Source organism: Schistosoma haematobium, chromosome 1, assembly GCF_000699445.3.
Source record: "Schistosoma haematobium chromosome 1, whole genome shotgun sequence".
Classification (NCBI taxonomy): Eukaryota; Metazoa; Platyhelminthes; class Trematoda; order Strigeidida; family Schistosomatidae; genus Schistosoma; species Schistosoma haematobium.
Genome location: NC_067196.1, coordinates 57,543,552 through 57,560,626, shown reverse-complemented (window position 1 = coordinate 57,560,626; position 17,075 = coordinate 57,543,552). Strand labels below are relative to the sequence as shown.

The window sequence follows — 17,075 nt, the reverse complement described above, 5'->3', positions numbered from 1 at the left end:
GTATTCCATGCTCTGGTTGTCAGAAGGGGCATCGGCCTCGTGACTTCCGAAGGAATTCGGCTTTCATCATGAGGCGTCATAACTCTTCTAAATGAAGACCTTCTGACCCCCAGGGCAGAGTTTTTTTTTCTGGTTAGCGTTTTTTTAGGGAGTTAGTTTTCTACAGGATGGGGTCGCTAACCCCATGCCCAACCCCCCTCCTTTATCCAGGCTTGGGACCGGCAGTAGCCCCCGGAGGGACTCCAAGAGGAGTTATACAGTAATACTAATTAAACACAAATTAATATAGAAAATAAATAAATATGATTTTACATAATTTACTCAATAATAGGTATATATGTGTATGCAGAAATCTATAGAAACACATTAATCTACATTTAATTACTACCTACTCATAAAAATAAATACCATATTGTTTAGCTGTTTGAGTTCATCAAACTGTAATGTAGTTACTAGTTTCAATGATTTTATCCGATATTCGTTAGTTGAAAGTAAAAACCAGTAAGGAATGTTTATTGTAGCATTCATCAGTTGATCATTTTTCAACTACATTCTATCAAAAATATCATTCAAGTCTATGACATAGATTAAGATTACTTACTTATTGATGCCTAATATTTCTTCAATTAAAATCAAAAACTGAATATTTATAAACTTTATAGTGTAGTGAACAAGAACATGAGTGTGGACAATCGAACCCATTTAACACAAAATTACAGGACTTGCTAATAAAATCTAGCAATCATAAATTAAATGCTTACTTTGCAAAATGTCCACCAATTGTCTCAAGATGACTTAGACTTCATTGTTCTTGCATCTTCATACGAATCGCATCCTGTTTCCATTCTTTACTGTTCGATCCTCTTGTATCTCTGCTGCCAGACTTTCTGTTCACGACTAACGTCATATACTACTTATGTCAATATAAGTAGCACACACCACAATAGTAATTCCGACTTATTTTTTCAAACTAAAATGCTTGAATTACGTAAAATCTATTCTTTACGTTTTCAACAGTTTTATTCAGATTTACTTTGATTTTATAATAATCATTCCTTATTTAATATTTTTCATAATTATAATATTTAGAAGGATAATTCTTCATATCATACACTGTATAATGTTCTACTAATTTTAACTTTTGATTATTTCTTTGAAGTAGTTGTAGATTCAATTCAATAGTGAGTGATATTTAAGCAACAGAAATATCTTCTATCTAACAGGAATTTGGAAATGATCTTCAAAGAATAGATAAACGATGAATGACTTCAAAGATTATAAAGTCCTTGTGTTTTGTAATTTTATTGAAAAAAATTAAGAATATGTAAGATATACACTTTCTGTATGCAATTTACTATAGATGTGTAGTTTATTCAAGATAAATTGTATGTCTCTACATAAAACAACGATTGATGAGTACTTGTTACATTTATTGTAGACATATATAATTATACAGAATACTATGATAATTATATGGGAATTATGTCAAACTTGTGTTTTCACATGGACATTTATCGAAGGAATTCATATACACGAATTAATTGTCGTTTCAGTATTTCAACCGTCAGTGAATATGTATCCTTTGATGATTGCAGCATGGGGTAAGTAATGTAATTGGTTTCTTTAGTAATACACAAAATTACTTGATGAGATTATAATATGTTGAATAAATCAAAACAGCGCTTACATGTCCGAAAAAAGATATCGATTGTCTTTTTATAAGAACACAAATCATATTCCCATCTCTTAAAAGACACTTATCTGTAGAAAAATTTGGATGTTTTGCAATGAGTTTTCCTCTTAATAAAGCACATGATAATTTGTAGGCATTCACAGTTGTTCTCAGTGTGAACAATAAAAAAAGATTGACATTTTTGATGTTATGTAACACAAAATATAATTACTCTTTTGTTTACCGATTGAAGTTTATAACAAGGAATTTGTATCTCTATAACCTTCTGGTCTAAATACCTGTAGTTTATTATAATACATATTGAAGTATCACTAAATATATTGTAAGAAAAATACGACTTCTGCTATTTAGTTGGTCAGTGGTATCCTGAAAACACTTTTTTACACTAGTAGAAAATGAATTATTCAGTAGTTTATTCGTACCAGTATCACAGACGTACTTCATTATAGGATGTATTTTATGACAACAGCATATGTATGAACATGTGAAGCGTGTGGGTTAAAAACTGATTGATTAAAATCAAACAGGTTTTTGCATATTTAGAACTTTCTAATTTTGCTTTTTAAGAAATGACAAACTGAATGCTTCCACGCAGTTATCATTCCATTGCCTAGTATACACCTTTTTCATTTCAATAAATGCAAAATCATCTTGTTTGATTCAACACATCTAATCCTATTGATAAATTTGAACGAAACAAAACACAAGATACATATAATAAAATAGTTAAATACTATCTAAATGACTCTCATCAACTTCAAACAATTCAAAGCTATCAACAATAATATTACCGGAAACAAAATCTTGATATATTTTAGTTACTGAAATTAAGACGTTGATTTCTATTCGGATTATTGGAATTACATACAACTGACGGTATAAGAGTGGAACAAAAAGCTGATGGGATTTATTATGTGACTACTGTTCAAAATATATTGTTTAATGGGCTTGAAGTAAACGTAAACACTTATATGGATACTTTCTGGTAGATGAAAACATTACAAATTTTGTGACTGAAAGCTTAAATAATATTTTTATATATCATCCAACTTAGAGGTGACTCTCATAAATTCTTTTATAAATACACATAACAACTGGTTTCTAGACATTTAATTATTTTTCTGTTCCTTCTTACAGTTGTACCTATTTTCATAACAGGACTGTGGCTAAGTGCATGGCTGTATACAAATAAAATAGACGTGTAAGTTTAGTATTACTTAAATAAGTAATAAATTCTAAGCTTCTCTTGATTTTAATGTATTTTCGGAACAAGCTTAATAACGACTTAACAATTGTAGTTGATTTTACCTAAATAAGTCTTGACAATAACAAATATATTACCATCTATCCATTGGTTAACTTATTACTAATTCATATTATGAAAATGATATACAAAAGTCCATGCGGTTAGTTATCTAATTCTCTGATATTCACCATACTATGAAGTTTTTTATATCTCCTTCATTTCAGTGGTAGATAAATATGTTATACTACAGTGGTGTTATGGAAATCCTGTATTATTTAAAGCTAGTTTTAGTCGCGACTTGAAACAACATGAAGCACCACTAAAAAGCCGAAAGCAGTTGATCAAAATTTCGACGCATTTTAGGGATGCTCAACAGAACTGGTTTAAGAAACCAGAAATAACATTTTGCTGGACTCTCATATATAGCAATAAGAGACATAACATGCACTGACTTAATTGCAATTCAATGGTACACACTATTAGTTTAAGTCACTTCCTATGTGCCATTCTAAAACATTTTGATAATTCTGAATGAAGCACATCCCTGATACAACTATATCATTTCTAGTTAGAAATATGTTAGCGGAAAATTAGTCTCATATATCTGATATAATGGTTTCTCACAAATGACTGAACGTGTCTTATTATTAAGACTAATGTATTTGGGCATACTTAAAGCCCTGTATTAATTAAATTTACTCACTGTATATATTTCTTACCCATGGAATGATATCAATTGATTCCTTAAAGATGAAGATTTTAATTTTGACATCCCAATTAATAAGCGAAATAGAAAATGATTAATTATGCACATTATGGCATTGTTTCATACAAACAGATAATATACTGCATTAAATCTGGGAATAAATATTTACGTCATAAGCAATCTAAGACGGATGTTCAAACTTTAGTAGCAAAGTAGAAGTAAATATTAAATAGAAAACTTCAAATTGATAACTTCATCCTCAATATCTCGTACACAGATGAAAAACTGGAATTTGTCGATGTTGACAATTCGATATTTCAATGGTTAAGATCATGAGTCAGTTGAAGCTCGACCACCATGGAAAACCTGGAAGCACTGGACGGCCATTTCGATATTTCACTATTGATTCCGTGAATACAAATAAAACCTGCTTTTTATTGGATGGATTCAAAAATTTAACTAAACTACAAATTTGACCATATATCCGACCACATATATAAAATAGAACAGTGTTACAAGTCACAATTATACACAATAAATTGGAATTCTAAAGTTGTACTAATTATTCTTTTCATCGAGAACTAAGCTAATGTTTTCAAATACTGATTAGCTAATTTGCCTAAAAGTTACAGTAAAATGCACTGCATAAAATTTCCGATCATACGAATTGAATATTTCCCTTATTTGACATACTCAAATTAGTATATTGAAAAAAAACTTCATTTAAGCTTCTATTCGCAATTTCATTTAATAAAATATAATAAACAAACTGTACTGCCGTTTTCTTCATATTTATTTCGCTTATCAAGAAGCTGGTCATTTTATACATTTCATTCAACTTACTGGATTTTGAATAGTTTCAGATTAATTTTACTATCGGTAAGCTATTTTTCATATTCATCCTTGGTTAAGATACTGAATTAATTGTTTTGACAGTAATTATTCAGATATAACATACCTACTTTATAATTTATTATGCTCTTGATATATAGACCGAAATAAATTAAAAACCATGCCAAGAACCAAGAATTCTATTAAAATATTAGATTACTTTCATTTGAAAAGAAACCCTTTATAATAAGCAATAATCATTAGCATAACTAAACAACCAACAGTCAGATAAGTTTAAACAAAACAACAATAATAATATTTAAAGAATATGTTCAAGTGATTTCCTTTTAAGGACTTTGTTCATTTACAAGCAACCCAAACGTACAAAGGATCATATTATTAGAAACAAGGAATTGACATGCATTAATTAATGAGTTTAAGACGCCTCGTTTCGAAAACTTAATTGCCTAGTTACACTACAAATCTTTTTTGAAACTCAACTGACTATAATATCCAAAAGAACAAAATAATGTTTTTAGAAATTCCTTCTTTTAAACTATTCTTTTCGAATGACGCAGATAAACCTTTAATGCATTAAAGCATAAATAACCGCGATTATTCCTTCTAATATCTGTGACGTACAATTCATTTATCTATTCAAGTTATTTATTTATTTCCTGATGCACATGAGATTTTTCCTTATTTGACAAAAATTTACTAGACGAATATGGCTTTCCTTTTCAATGTAATCCGAGTTCTTGTTCGAAGACTTCAGACAAACTATGCACCGGAAATTCTGAAATTAAAGTATGTGTTTACTTTCAATTAGCTATTTAATTACGACAAATGTTTTATTTACAAAAGTCAATATCAATAAAATACCCTGAGTAAAATGGTGATATTCTAGTTAAAGATAAAACTTAAGATTTCATAGAGACTACTTCATGTCTGTTTATTACATCACATTCAGGTTTGTACGATTTGTGTCACGGAAGAACCCATGTTTTTTAGAACTACAGGTTTCTTTATCATATAAACAGTATGCAGAATCATATTAGTAGCGGTTGCAGAATAAACCTATTTGTAAAATTGCTGACAATCAGTAAGATCATTCTCAGTAGTGAGACTCATTTAAATTCCATTTTTTATTGATTCAAATAGTTAATTAACGTGATCAATAAGCAAGCGGACGATTTTCACAAGACTAAAAGCCTGTAAAATAAAAACGATTCACAGACCTTTATACACTCATGCAGAAATTACTAAGTACTAATAGCAATAAGAGAGAACTGCAGTAAAGGTACTGGAAAGGCGTGCTTTTTACTGTCGGAGACGAGCTAGTACACCATTTCAATCCATAAGTTTGTCAATTACAGATCAATAACCAAACTGTACGATTACGGACAGGTGCCGCTTCTGATATCACCATCAAATTACATGGAATATGGAAATCATAAGAACACATAATGTAACCAACCTAGCAGGAAAAAACAAGTTCTTTCAGAGGTAACCTACTATTAACAGAATGATTTCAGTTCAGTATCATTTAAAGATATTACTTTCACAGAAACAGCCCGCGTCGCTGTTTCTGATCCAAGCTTTCTACGTTTAAACTGGTTTAGCAATCTTCATTCGGTAGATATGGCCCTTATCACCGTATGTAGCAAAGTTTGATCAGCTATGTTTACAGCACAAGAACCAGATAAGCTCGATAATCAAATGATAACAAAGAAGTATCTTAATTTGCGTGAATGATGCAGTTACAAGCTGTAGACTGGAGAGAAACGTGATTTCTACAAAATCTGGAGAATATGTAAAAAAACCAAAAGTATCACCATCTTAGCGATATTATCAAACAAAGGTGCTACATCGCTTCGTGGTATTAAAATATCGAATTTTCAAATACAGATTATTAGAAAGAAGTCAAGTGAAAATAATGCACTTTTTAATTTGATTTTCGTTCATTTGACTCTAGCATTTATTCAGTGTAGCTAACAGACATTATAATATTTGCTTGACTTATTAGGATACAAAGTGGAAGTTAGTAAGAAAACTAGTAATACAATAACATCCAAATCCTTATCAAAACTTATGTAAATTAACGACGTCACAGTTATCAACACTGTCTAGAATAATGAAAAAAGACAAGTAAATATTTTGTTTGAAATTATCAGAAATTAACAGTTGATCGTAGTCTTAGTCCTACATTTAACCCAGTAGATAATTAAGAACATCGTGTAAATTGACAAGACTTTATTGATACAAAGACGAATTGAAGTAGAAAAAATCATACGGAAAAATCGTTGATTTTATACATTATATGCGTTCATCCAAATCTATTCAAGGAGATCAGAATGAGATATCAATCGACTTGACTTTTATGCATCACAATAAGACCACTGAAAGATTGCTTAAAAAATCAAAATGTAAACATTTGATTAAAAAACAATTTTTTAATTCAGAAGTAGTCCTATTTCAACAAGTTACTAATATTTGTTTTTTTCCCTTTTAGAAAGGCCGTAAAAGCTGTTATCCTTTTAATGCCGTTATTAGGAATTACTAATTTTATTGTACTTTTACCAGAACCTAAACATCCTTTGGGATTTTTTATTGTTTCTGGAATACGTCGAGTGCTGCCAACATGGCAAGGATTTATTATATCTATGATATATTATTTTATGAATAAAGATGTAAGTTTCATATTGTTTAAGATAGCAACTAACTTGAATTTCATTTGTTATCATGATGACAAACCCAGTGTATATTCTTTGGAAACGACTTGGCTACTAAATACATACGTAATATTTATGGTATAAACTGTTTAGAAGTTAGACACAATGGTCATTACTTTGAAGTACCAATGACCTCATCTCATGAATATTCGTGTGATCACACTTTTTAAATAAGCTGGTACTAGTTTAAGTGAAATATTATTCGAACAATTCTACAATTTTAATAGTCGAGATAATGAGTCAATTGGAGCTAGACCACCGTGGGAGACGTGGAAGCACTGGACGGCCATTTCGTCCCATTGTAAGACTCCTAAGCAGTGCGCATCCACGATCCCGCTTCGTGAGATTCCAACCCTTCTGATACTGATTCTATAATTCATTAACGGTTGTTGTAAAGAATTCAATAAGCCGATTGCTAATAATTCATTTCATAATGACTCATCGATTTCTTATTTAATATAGTTTCATAAATGGAATTTTCATAAAATATCCAATGTAAAACTTTGAAAAAATGACTTGTATGTCTCAAGAAAACACCAGAACTCTTGTTATAATATTTCAATATATTTTGATGTTTCGTGAACTTCTTTGTCACATATTCGTAAGTTGAGAAACCTGATCAAGTTCTACAGTTAGAAAGTGTAGTAAACTTTATTTACAACAATTTAAAATTTTATTTTCAAGTGCTTATTTGAAATAATAAAAAGTCAGTCAACTTTAAAATTTGATCAGGACCCCATGTAAGGGACAAAACATTAAAGATGACATTAAAGAACAATTTGAAATTGCTTTTATTTTATAACTCCTGTTACGACAAAAATTTACTCAGAAACAGTATTTTTCACTATCCAAAGTTAACTTTTATATATAAACTATATAAATGTCAAATGTGAGGAAATGTAAACATCTTTTTACTCAGAAACAGTTATTGTCCAAACAAATTCGACATAATTACAAAGCTTTTGAACTATAATATCATAATGACGAAACGACATTACATAGGATTATATTACCATACGCTTTAGAACTGATGAATTAGATATTCATATATATAACATATGGCTTATTTCGGTTTTCTAAAGGAAACCTACAAATAGCCTTTCATATAACAACATATTAGCATAACGAGAGATAAAATATGGACCCTTTTATTTAAGTATTAAAATAAAATAAAAATTACATATTAGTTGTTTACAACGATGTAAATCGTGTGAAAAGAATGCACTTTAAGTTACAAATTCCTCTTAATTTAAATATAATTAAACACTGGTAGTTAACCTTTAAAATTATCAGCGTATAACGACTAATGATCATGTGATATTTATTTATCCGCTGTTAATAATTATAAAAAAATGTAATTATGTAGTGATTAACCTCAATCACTCTATATTCATCAACAACTATTTTCATAATCATTTCTGGAAATAATTTGACAAATTCTCCATTAATTGATAACTTAAAAATAAAATCACCAACAGATTATTATAATTTATTTTTGAACATAATTGAAAAGTATATGATATACAAGATTAGTAAAGATTTGAAGTAATAGATTATTGTGGTGAAATTGCCCCCCCCAAATGCACTGGTACGTCCAAGGGTAGGGAGAATCCACTCTCCCTATCGAAATGCTCTCACATGGACACGTGTATACAGTCACTGACAGAGAAGTCCTGCTCACTGCCTTCTCGTGGCGGGGGTGTTGTTCACGAAATTGAGAGGACGAAAAAAGAAGGTCCGACACTTTAACCGGGTTGGTGGACATGGAGGATCCACCAAGGGGAGTTGGAAAACCCTGATTACAAACCAGTTATGCACACGAGCTCCAGGATCCTGAAGGAACCAATGGCGTATGAACCAATCGGTGGTCACCGGCTACCATCAGATTGCATCTCCTGACGTTGCTCCACTGCCTTGTGTATCAGACCCTTGGATTGAAGGCTCCGGGCAGTATCACAGCCCACACACAAATCAAGTGACTTGTGTGGTGCATATGTATTCGGCGCCCATTTGCACTATTATTTATATGATCAAATAAATAAATAAATGAGTGGTGAAATTATGAACTAAGCCATAAAATGTTACATCCAGATATTTGATAAGACAATGAATCGACACAAATATGCTACTAATAAAAATGCTAATACTCCACTTATATATACTCGTATTGTATATTAACATTTAATTGCAAATCTGGTTGTACAGATTTCCGAATAGTTATACTCATCATGTGGATTCATGAGATAAATATACTGAGCTTTATTTGGAAATATAAATTTGTTCTCGCAAATGAGAATAGAATATTTTTTGTTTTAATATTTACTGATTTTAAAACCGTTTATAATGCTACGAATATGGTGACAAATCCTGTTACAATAAAAGATCAACTTAATTAAGATATCCAAATTAAAAGCTACGGATGGCTAAAGCTTACACAATATAAATGATAGAACGGAAATTCATATGACAACTAATTAAATTCGAACAGGCATTAAACTATTCGTGGATCCATATATGCCACAAATATATACGGTTGTACAACTTTGAAAATGAACACGTTGGAAACAATTCCCTCACTGAAGAAATCGTTTCATGATTTATTCAGTATATTTAAATAGATGAAATGAGAGAGATATAAAAGGATTAAATGACAAAACCAAGGAGCTATTAGAAAATTGGATAGACCAGGAATACAAGAGAACCATACACTGAGGTTTGAGAATAGTGAGACAAGTGGGTGGTGCACTTTGAAGAGCATTTGGACAGACAAGTCCCACTGAATCCACCGGACATCGAAGCAGCATACACAGACATTTCCATAAATGTCACCTCACAAATAATAGGAGAAACTAGCAGGGTCATCAGACAAATTAGTATTTTCAAAGGAGCAGGACAAGATAGAATACCAACTAAAGTACTAAGGCCAGACATAGAAGTAACTGTAAAAAGTTCATTGTGCTCAGTAGAAAGGTTTGTAACGGAGAATAAAAACTAACTGACTGGAGAGAGAGAGACATCTAATAAACATATTAGGGAGAGGAAATTTCAGTAAATGTGAGAACCACAGAAAAGTCATACTACTGTCAGCATCAAGTTGTTTCCAAGACTGTTGCTGAACCGAACGAAAGATTCAGCTGCCGTTCAAATTTAAGGTCAGAAAGCTGAAATTTATAGGAGTCGATCAAGGACCAAATCGCGACACTGAGGATTATTGGTAAACAAATAATTGAATGGAACTCATAGTTAAAAAATCAACTTCCTTGATAATATAAAAGCTTTCAGAAATGTGGATAGGGAAAACTAATGGAGTCTTTCTCGTTCCTAAAGAGTACCTGAGACGGCTATCATTATAATACAGGACTTTTAGAACGGATAGGATTCCAGTGTCGTGCATAGGAGGTAGCTCATAGATGAATTCCAAGTGAATACGAGTTCCAGACAAAGTTGTTTACTCCTGACTTTTTTCTTGCTTCTGGTGGTCGACTGGATTTTCAAGACCTCCACACCTTGGGAGAAAAGCTGATCTTAGTAAACAACATAGTGACAGCTGGGTGAAATGAACTTTGCAGATGAGTAAGACCTACGATAACACATACGAAAACAAATATATATAAAGCAGACAGTCTAACAACGGCTACCGTGACAGTAAGCCTCAGAAGTCACAAAGGAAAGAGTAAGACGGTAAACTACAGCACAGACACCACCAAACAAATCACACTTAATGGCCAGGGTCAGTACGATATGGAGCTCTTAGCCAACAAATACAGCATGAACGACAAGCATGGGAGGTTTGATATAAATAGTAAGGTATCAGTTGGAAAAATTAAGGACACGATCCCTAAAATAAAAACATATGAGACTCAAAGCAACTGTCACTCAAGAATAAAATCAGAATTTTCAACACTTATGTTGAAATAATCCTGTCATTAGGAGCTGAAAATTGGATAACTACTACCAGTATTTATAAAAATCTGTCTACCTAAGATACACCAGATCCATTGGTCAGAGACCACCAACAATAACTTACTCTGCCAGAGAACAAGCCAGCTACCAGTTGAGGAAGAAATTAGGAAAACATAGTGGAGATGAATAGGACATGCTGAGGAAGTCACTAAACTGGATCAAAAGGCAAGCCCTGAATTGAAATTCCCAATGCTAAAGGAAGAGGCATATCAAAGAACACGTGGATCCGGGGATCGGAGTCAGACATTGAGAATATGGGAACAACTTAGCAACAACTGAAAAGGATCACAAAACAGAGATACTTGAAGCTCTCTGGTTAACAAACTATACCCCAAGAGAGGAAGCTAGTTCCAGTAACTAAGTAAGAACTTTTGAAGTGTAGTCAACGATTTAAGTTATCTGGTACACTGAAAAACTATTATTGAAGTTCAATGCACTTATACAGATGTTTTGCTTGAAAGTTTCTGTATTATCGGTAAAAATACCACATTTGGATGGGACGTTTGAAATTACATAGTTATTTCTTCAATGGTAATATCTCAATGAAACTTTCGAATCTCAGATGCAGCACCAATTCTCTGAATATGATGTGTATGACTTAGTGATGATATTTAAAAGTCATAGGTTGAAAGTAAGTGGTTTCCATCAGCTGCGATAAACCGATTTATTCATTTACTAAACGAAGCTGCTAGTGGAGAGATAGTTTAGTGATTAGGGCGTTTAGACACTAAGTCCTGAGTTCAACACTCTCTCAGCCTCTGCTTTGAGCAGTTGGATAGTATCAGTAAACTTGAAACAGAATGTGCCCCATATCCAAGCACGTGAAAAATACGTTAATATAATTCATAAGAACTAATATAACTTACAGAAAATTATGAACAATTTTACTGGAAAAATGTTTATCTTTATTTCAGGTTCAGAAATGCATACACATGTCAATCCGAAGATTCAAATCAAAATATCAACTAGAACATCATCGTTTTACTTCATCTTCTCTACCCATAACAATTATACCAACAACAAATTCCACATAAGCAATAATTAAGAAAACCTATTTCTATCAATAGAATTGAATTCAGATAATATTTATACTTCGGATAACGAATAAACACTGAACAAGAGCAGTTCAAGATACAAAACTAAGCAGACAAACACCAATGAAGACAACTTTATGAGTCGAAAGAAATATAATTAAAATAAACAAATAAAATGATGTACAGAACAAAACATGTTTAACCTTTAACCGAATATTATGACTTACATTAAAAACATTTAAACAATATTTTCTGATTTATAATGGTTCTACAAAAGGTTTCGATAGGCGGAAATTTTCTCAAAATCAATACAATATTCATAAAGAATAAAAATAAGACAATTACAAAAGACTTTTCCAGAAGCAATTTCCCGAAATGTCATGAAAAGCCGAGATCAGTAGATTTGGTAAGGTGAGACGTGAAAAGTAAAATAAAATTGAGAATCCAATGAGAATAGAGGATTAAAAAGAAATGACTGAAATTGAGAACGCATACCGTCAGATTTTGACTCAGTGACTTAATAGTATTGTGTATCCCGAAAAAACGTAAGGGTTTGGTTTCAACCTTATGTGTGATTGAAAGAGTATAGAGCTAAGATGCTTAAAGCCAGAATAGCATTCCTACAAAAGAAACATACTTGAAACTCAAAGCAACTGTCACTCAAGAATAAAATCAGAATTTTCAACACTTATGTTGAAATAATCCTGTCATTAGGAGCTGAAAATTGGATAACTACTACCAGTATTTATAAAAATCTGTCTACCTAAGATACACCAGATCCATTGGTCAGAGACCACCAACAATAACTTACTCTGCCAGAGAACAAGCCAGCTACCAGTTGAGGAAGAAATTAGGAAAACATAGTGGAGATGAATAGGACATGCTGAGGAAGTCACTAAACTGGATCAAAAGGCAAGCCCTGAATTGAAATTCCCAATGCTAAAGGAAGAGGCATATCAAAGAACACGTGGATCCGGGGATCGGAGTCAGACATTGAGAATATGGGAACAACTTAGCAACAACTGAAAAGGATCACAAAACAGAGATACTTGAAGCTCTCTGGTTAACAAACTATACCCCAAGAGAGGAAGCTAGTTCCAGTAACTAAGTAAGAACTTTTGAAGTGTAGTCAACGATTTAAGTTATCTGGTACACTGAAAAACTATTACTGAAGTTCAATGCAGAGATATTTACACATCTTTTATTACTTGACGATACACAGAAGAGAAAGATGAGTCAAATTCCAATAGCTTCTTCGTGAGGACGATTTGAAGAACAAGATTTTCCAGAGTCGTAAACAGGTCTACGACTGACGTGGCGTCCAAACCGTTATCAATCAAAGGCTCTTCTAAATCTCTTTTGATATTTACAAATACAAAATAAATAATTATTACTACAATAAAAAGTCATCCAAAAAACTAAGAACTTCTTTTGAAATCTGGTGCACTTGTTAAATGGTCCATTAACAAAATGGACAAAGGGAACCATAAAAACTTGAGAGTAGAGTGGACAAAACTACATTATAAGGAAGATATGACAAGTTTTCCCAAATCTAGTCAAAAACTATAGAATCAACCATTTGAAGTTATGTGTTGCGATCCAAAGTATGCAAAAGATACTTCGTTGACTGAAACTAAGACCAAAACCGTAAAACTTACGGGACTCTATTGTCGTCATGTTACAAGTATTGGAAACATAACGCGAAGATCAACACACGCGCTTTGACCTTATGCAAAATATCTGACTCAAATGGTTCAAATGGTTCAAATGGTTGTGGACGGAATAGAAGAAGCTTTCGCTTAACAGGCTTCCGTGTCTAGTAGCAGGGGATCACCAAATCCTCCAGGCAGGAACCTAGGTATGTTAACAATAAAAGAGGAAAAGAAATTGGTAAATCATAGTGTGATACTGTTCTTGGTTCTTAAGAGTAGGTCAAGTTGCCTCTTGAAGGACTCCTGAAAAGTCGCTTGAACTAGCTTGGCCGGCAGCGAATTCCAGCTTTTGACAACTCTTAAGGAGTAGAAGTTGTGTCTACATTCCGTCTTGCTATGTTGTGTTTCCAGTTTCTGGGTGTTACTCCTTAGGTTATTATTCGAACTAAGCTTAAGTAGGTGTTTAAGAGGATGTCCAGAAGTGTCACCTCTAAGACGCCTATACTCTATTGGGTAAAGGTCTAGTGAATGGAGGCGTTCTTCGTAAGGTTTAGATTTGAGTCCTCGGACTGATTTCGTGGCTCGCCGTTGGATACGCTCCAAAGTGACCTTGTCCTTTTGGTGTGAGGGGGGAGTACTATGTTTCCGTACTATAAATGGGGACGGATGAAACTATTGAAGATTGTGTGGAAAGTTCTTCCGTCAAACTGGCCAAAAATGCGCCTCAACGTTACCAGTGCAAGGTTTGCTCGGAAGGCACTTTTGTCACAGTTAGCGTAAGACTTTAAGTCATGGGGCACCAGGACTCCTAAATCTTTTTCGACTTGGGATACTACTAGAGAGGAGTTTCCTAAGTTGTAACTGTAGTTTGCAACATGTCGCAGATGGACTACTTTACACTTTGAAGTGTTAAAGGTAAGTCCGTTATCGTCTGCCCAACTTTGAAGTCGAGTCAGATCCTCCTGAAATGCCTGTGTATCGTCTTGGTTGCGTATCTCTCTCCAAAGTTTCACGTCGTCGGCAAAAAGTAATAAGTCTGACGTTACCTGTTGAGGAAGATCATTTATGTAGATCAAGAAGAGAAGAGGCCCTAGTACTGAGCCCTGGGGGACCCCACTAGAACATTCCATAGTCTGAGATAAAGTGAAATTAACCCTAACCTTAAAGTGTCGATTATTTAGGTATGAAGTAAGCCAATCGATTAGAGTTGGGTTGATACCTAGTTGTTTGAGCTTATTGATAAGACACAAGTGGTTAACCTTATCAAAAGCTTTTGAGAAATCAAGGTAAATGATATCAACCCTTCCCTTGCTATCGAGGATGCTTGTCCATCTGTCCACCGCAGTCAGCAGGTTGGTTATACAAGAGTAACCCTTCCTGAAACCATGCTGTTGGGGTGAGAAGAAATTTAAGGACAGTAGATAGTCGTTTAAACCGTCGCATATCAGGGACTCCATGAGTTTTGAAGGTAATGACAGAAGAGCTTTCGTGCCTTAAGGTAACCCTCGTGCTATTGATAGAAGAAACCAGAGAAGTAGTGAATAGGTCTTTATTTCGATCTTCGCGCAGTCACAGTGGAGCGTTGGATTATCTGTTCAGACAAACAAAGGCTCTCAACATTCAATATAAGATATTAGGGAATATAACGCTTATACAAAATAAGGAAGTGAATGAATACTTGAACAATACTGTTTTGGCATATGCTTGGTTGTTTGGGGTCAACTCTTAACCAACCAACCTAAGCTGTTACAGAGCCACCGGCCGATAACTTGAAGGTTCATTGCGTCGACCACCTTTGAAAATTAGTGTGATGTGAGCCAACTTCCAATTTTCCGGTAATTTGCCTTGGCTTAGCGAGTGTGAAAACATCACGCTAAGCGGCGTTGCCAGGATTAAGGCTGCCTCCCTCAGTATGGCAGGATGAACCATATCCGGGCCAGGAGAAGTATCTAGTCTTAAGTGCTGCAATTTACGGAACACCAGGTCAGCGCTTAGGTTCACTTCGGAGAGTCCTGTTGAATTGCAGATGAAACTGTCGTCAGTAAAGTTGATGTCAGCCGGTTGACATGTTTGAGAGTAATGTGCCGCCAGAAGGTTAGCGGCGTCGCCATCGTTGTTGGTCGGGCCGTTAAGACCTACCAGTTGAGAAACTCCTGTTTTGGCTTGACGAAGAGAGGCTGCATAACGGAATAGGCTTCTAGGGTTAGAGGCAAATTTGTCCATAAGCTTTGTCTGGTAATGAAGCCTGTCTTCTCTTATAGCCTTCGTGCATATGTTCCTGATATGTTTATATTGTCTATACGCTCCGTCGCTATCAGTTCGTTTGTATTCCGCCCAACAGTGCCTTTTGCGGCTTAGCAGGCGAAGGGTACGATTCTTGATTACTGTAGGTGGCTTGCAGCTTTTGGGAACCGTTTGAGGAACTGAATGGTTTGCAGCACATAAGAGCGTGTGCAGTAAGAAGTCCCGGTGACCGTCCACATCGAGTTGAGGGTGAACATCGCAAACCACCTGTTGCAGATAGTCATGCAGAGCTGGCACATTCAGACGTTTAAAGTTCTAACGCAAATTATTGTTGGGATACCATAGCATAGTTTTGATGACAAAACTGAAGGCGATGACGGCATGATCGCTCTTTCCCAGAGGAGCCAGGATTGAGTGGTTGTCAACAAGAAATTCTTCGTTTGTGAATACACAGTCAAAGCGCGATGCGGTCTGACTGTTTCTCCAACGAGTTGCCGACCTCAAATTTTCATATAAGCACAAGTCATCGATGAGGTTGAAGAACCGACCTTCAATTGAGTTGTCCCCTCCAGTATACGTGTGTTCCGCGAGAGACTATTGTTCCATGTCATTGACCTTGAGAGCAGAACACAGTTGGACAGTTTTTCTCAATCTTTAGAGCTTTTACTTCTCGTAGCGACTACAGATTCAAAACATTACCTGAGACAATGGACTCTAGAGTATTCACTCTTCTTAAAGATTTATCAGAAATGGATACTTAAACACTGAATCTTCTACGAGAGGGTGTTATAATTACACCTTTGCTTATCGCTCGTTGGTGTCCTATGATTTATATGGTTCTTCGGAAAACACTAAATAAATGAATAACGTACCTGTTCTCGTAAAGCGAGACGGCTGTATCAGATTAGTCTAATCGAAGAATTTACCTCCAGTCTGTATAGCTTATTCCGTCATTCAGCCTCTATTCGACTAGA

The 17,075-nt window shown here is 34.1% G+C and overlaps 1 protein-coding gene across 1 annotated transcript in view; it reads left to right on the top strand.

The window, feature by feature from the left end:
• The window catches only part of MS3_00001696 (uncharacterized protein), a 96,151-nt gene that overhangs the window by 12,849 nt on the left and 66,227 nt on the right, over nt 1–17,075 (top strand). Inside the window, exons 5-10 of the mRNA XM_035729616.2 lie at nt 1,439–1,601; nt 2,831–2,894; nt 4,455–4,524; nt 5,198–5,283; nt 6,989–7,166; nt 12,086–13,924. The gene's annotated coding sequence lies outside the window, so the exon portion shown is untranslated. The remainder of the gene's footprint in view (nt 1–1,438; nt 1,602–2,830; nt 2,895–4,454; nt 4,525–5,197; nt 5,284–6,988; nt 7,167–12,085; nt 13,925–17,075) is intronic.